A 4,867-nucleotide genomic window follows, 5' to 3' on the forward strand; every position below is an offset into this window, starting at 1 on the left:
TTTAATAAAGGCAGCGGTCGTCGAGGTGAATAAAGAAAAAGCAGTAGTGGGAATTGAAATTGTAGAGACGACAGACGTAGAAGAGCAACAGTTGGAGGAAGGAATGGATTATGTGCAAAGTCCGTGTTCACATCCTGATGCCGTACTTGCTAATCCTTATAAAGATTTGCAGGTGCGCGTGGAGAAGAGGATCCCAACGGTGAGTCGCGCTGTATATGGTGCTATGAGGTTTTTCGGCAAAGTGTTTGGCGCGAAGAGAATTGTCGCGCAATTGGGGTCGATATGGCACCCGGGCGTTTGTGGGAGGTCCGTGGGGCGTGGTGTGAGAGAAAATGGCACTCGTGTGAGGACAAAGTGTGCGTCGGCGAGTGTGTTATAAAGTGTGGGAGTAAAATCGAGTGCGAGCGGGAATGCACGTCGGAGTGTACTGAGTGTGACACAGAGAGTGAGAGCGATACGGAGTGTATGTGCGAGGGTGAGAGTGACCCGGAGAGTGAGTTGGTGGAGGAGCGGGTGCGAGGATGCACGCTTGGGATGAGTGTGCGAGAAAGCACACCTGAGTTGGTTGTGGCGCGGGTGTGGGAGAGCCCATTGAAGAGACGGATGAGTTGGTGGATGCGAGAGTGCACGCCTATGGTGAGTGTTATGGAGGACGTAACGGAGGAGAGGTGTGGAACGAAGTGTGTGAACGACGAGTGTGCGCAAGAGGGTGTGCGAGAGGTGTGGTGTGTAACAGGGAGTGCGGTGGTGGAATGGACGGAGTGTGTGGGATGCACTGGAGGTGCCGAGACGCCGGGTTTTGTGAGTGTGAAAAGGGTCGCGTATGCGTGTGAGCAGGCGAGTAAGGCATCGACGTTAAACGGGGCAGCATTTAGGGCGACGGATAGCCGACGCGAGCACTCGGGACGTGGTGCACTTTGTTGGATGTGAGGCTTGGCGCGGATCGGTGCTGCATCGCTTCTCTTCGAAGCGTCGTGCACGATTCGGGCCTGGCCCCGCACGGTCGAGTCCGGGCTTTGCCGGGCAAGGCGACCGGTCCGGTTCAAGGGCAGGTAGGAGGGATCGGAACGGTGCCCCCTTGTGGTTGCGGCGTTCCGGCCGGACGGGATCGAGCCATCGGGCCGGAGACCGCAAGGATCCGCGCCGAGATGGTGCGTGGAATCTCGGGCCGAGCATGCCGCCTCCCTTGAACCGAATGCCGGACGGACTCAACCTGCAGGCGACCAAACCACCCGAATTCATTGCTCGGCTTTGCGAAGCCGAGTTTTAATGATTTCATGACGTACCGAGAGGCTCAGATATAGTGGACTGTGATGATGATAGTGTTTTGGATTCGAAATTGGGAATAGTGGAAATGATTGGCAGTAAGGATGGGCAAATTTGATGGGCAAAAATGATTGGCAGTGATTGGCAAATTTTGATTTGCAGAAAATTTGATGGCCAAATTGATAGTAGAAGATGCCCGATGTGGTGGGATGGCAAATCCACCATCCCTCACAAACGGGGCACATGGGCACTAGTTATGGGGTTATGGCGGTGAAAACTAGCCCGGGAGGGTTAGGATAAAATGATAGGGATCTAGAGAAGATTGACCATAGGTAACTGGAGATTTAAGTAACGACATTATACCTGTAGTGGGGACGTAGAGAGTAGGGTAGTTGGATTATAACGACGAGGGAGCGCAATAGTATAAGGGGCGACTGGGAAGCGCGAGTTTCAGAGGGGAGTAGTTAGATCAGATGATGCTGTGTGTGTGTGTAAAAGTGTATTCAGTAGCGTATTGTGAAAAGTGTGGGTGAGTGTATTGTATTGAATGAAGAAGCCTGGGAGGAAGGAGGGTGCAGGAGGCACCAGGTGTGATTGCACAGGTGTGCAAGTGAACAGGTGTATGGAGCAGTGTATGAGTGAGTAATGGTGATTGTGTGTTGTGTTGACCGAATGGTACTGGAGGAAGGAGGGTGCAGGAAGCACCAGGTGTAGGAGTGATTGCACAGGTGTGCAAATACAGGTGAGCATGGTTGAATGAAATGAATGGTATGGAATATATGGAGTATGGAATGGATGGTGTGGAGTGAGTATGGTGGAAACTGGAGTGGAGTGGATGGTGCGAAGGTGTGTATTGGGAGGATGGACCCCATCACGAATACCCGGGGAGGGTAGTTTAAGAGTTAGGTAGAGGGTATAGGTAAATTGTGGTTGGATATTGGCATCTGTGGTGCGTGTGGAAGAATTGTGTTTGGATGGGTGCATTAGTGACGTTGAAATGGCTGGGAGTGTGGCCTTTTAGTATGTGTAGTTGAATGGGCCCTCCGCCACTGTGAGGATTTTTTTTTTTTTTTTGTATACTGAATCGAGGCTCGTGAAAGAGCTAACATTTAGTTCACAAACAAATCAACCAGACAAACAAAATATATAAAAAGTTGTTTTTGATTCAAAACTTCATATGTCCTTTTAAATCAGAAAATAAAAAGATACGCACCACGAACAGCCTGGTGTGTGTACAGTCCGCACAACAAACAGCCTGTCATGTGTACAGTATGCACCACAAACAACCTGGTATGTATACTGTACACACCACAAACAGCCTGGTGTGTGTACAGTACGCACCCCAAACATCCTGGCGGCCAGGTGAGGCCGCAGGTGGGCTCTGGGAGCCAGTAGAGTTGTTCAGTGGGGCCCGAGGATCCAGAGGACGGACCCGGGTAGCCCAGTGCCAGAGAGGGCACCGAGGGGGTAAGCGCCAAGGAGGGCCTTCCCCAGGTAGGTAGGTTAGGTAAGGAGCAGGTAAGCTTGGAGGCAACTGCAGTGGTGGAGGTGTGCAGGTGGGTAGACCTGCTGGGAGAGCCACACGACCCAGTCCTGAAATTGTGCAAAGGCACAGGGAGATGAACCGGGGGAGTGAGACCCCAAATTGATGAAGCACCACAGCTTGGTCAATGGGAATTTGGTTCTTAAAACCGCATAGAGTAAGATGGCCAATGGATTGGCAGGGAAAGACCCCGGGTAGTGTAAAGTGTATTAAAGTCATTTAGAGGATAGTTAGGATTGAGAATCTCCTCACACCATCTACATCCACTCACCTGGGGTGACAGAACTCCACACCGTGCCATGGTTTGTTGTTTTTATTATTTTTGTGCAGTTGTTTTGGAAATGTGAGACGCATCAGACGTGGGTGTGACATTGTGCTGGATGTTCCATCTCTTCCTCCTTAAGAGGGATTGATGATGAATTGGTGATGGCAAATTTTGGATTAGTGGGATTGCGACGAATTTGGTATAGGGGAGATATGGGGAAGATGTGACATTAGTGACAAATTGGTAAGGGTGTAGATTTTGTAAATACGGGGGTAAGGGGCAAGGGTAAAACAGGTGACGGGTGGGGTGACGTACGATAGGGACGAGCTTTTCTCCGCTCAGTCTCCAGGCGCACCTCACCTTGCATTACCTTCGTTGATGTGTACCCTTGTGACCTTACCCCTCGCTAACCTGCCCTCTCTGTCTTCCTTCCCTGACCCATGGATCATGCTCTCTGGGCACTGAGGGGAGCGTGCGGGAGTCCGCCATTGTGTGTCCAAATCCCCGCAACCAGCTGCCTGCTTCCACGCACCACTTATGGACCACAGTCTGTGGCCAAGCACCACTTATGGACCACAAGCTTTGTGGCATGGCCCCTCTGCTGGGACCGGCCAGGTTGGCCAGAGGAAGATCTTGCTTGCGGACCTCGGTGACGTGGCACCTATGCCATACAGGTGAACCACCCTTAGTCGGCCCCTGTGGGCCATAAATAAAAACGGACACGTTTGTGCATTTTTATTTCCACCAAATAGGCCGCAAGCAAAGAACAACACGAAGAAAGATAACATCAAAAACGACAACGGCCAGCAGAGGGAGCCGAAGAGCAAGACCACCAACAGTTGTTTTTTATGTGAACGGTGGTGACTGTGCACTCCGGTGCGTTTTGGTGAGTGGTGCTTTGGTGATTATTGGTGCTGGTGCGTCGATGCAGTGCATGCTGTCTCTTCCCCTCCCACAGGATTATTTTTGTTCCCAAAAGAAAAATAACAGGTCCTGGGTTGCTTTGTAAATACAATTAACGTCACTTGTAAATAATGCTCCCCACCGTTCATGTATAGTTTGAAAACCATTCCGTAATTCGGTTAATTGTGGGCGTGAATCTGTTAGGTAGGGTGCAATGCAACAGCGGGACATACTTATTTGTGTTTTAAAACTGTCACACTCAGGGTCAGGTTACCTGTAGAGGGAATTACACCTACGTGCCACACTCAGTTAAAGTTTTATAGGCCCGGGACGTGCCTGGAGGATGAGGGTGCCGTGTTGCGGATTTGAGAATCCTGCACGTTGTAATTGTTGTAAATATCACCCTCTGTAAATTGTAATGATTCTTGTAAATACCTCCATTTGTGTAAAGGTCAAAGGTCGTCCTCTTAGCTAGTCCATGTACAAGCACGTAGGCCACCATAGAACTTCCCGATAGTTATTTCTTATTCTATGTTAGTTTAAGGCTCTGTTTCCCATTAATTGACACTGCATTGCACCAGATCAACTAAGGTAGAATCCCCTTTCAATTGCCCCAGAACGTCCATTGCCAACCGCATTGCCAATCGCATTACCAACTGCATTCGCCCTCCATTGAACATGTGGTCGACTCGGGGAAGAAGGGTGTGGCCCCACCTTGTCATCAGAAGGAGGAGTGAACCAGCCCCGATCAACCAACCAAGGATGAGGGGTTTGTCCTGAGAGGGTGGAGAGAGAGCGTTCGAGGAGGTTTGCGGAAGTTCCATGGGCGTGGTTATATAACCCAACGCGCGGAGCCCCCGACCGCAGTCCACCGGAGTCCAGTTCAGAGA

This window comes from Myxine glutinosa, chromosome 3 (assembly GCF_964187855.1).
Source record: "Myxine glutinosa chromosome 3, kmMyxGlut1.1, whole genome shotgun sequence".
NCBI lineage: Eukaryota > Metazoa > Chordata > Myxini > Myxiniformes > Myxinidae > Myxine > Myxine glutinosa.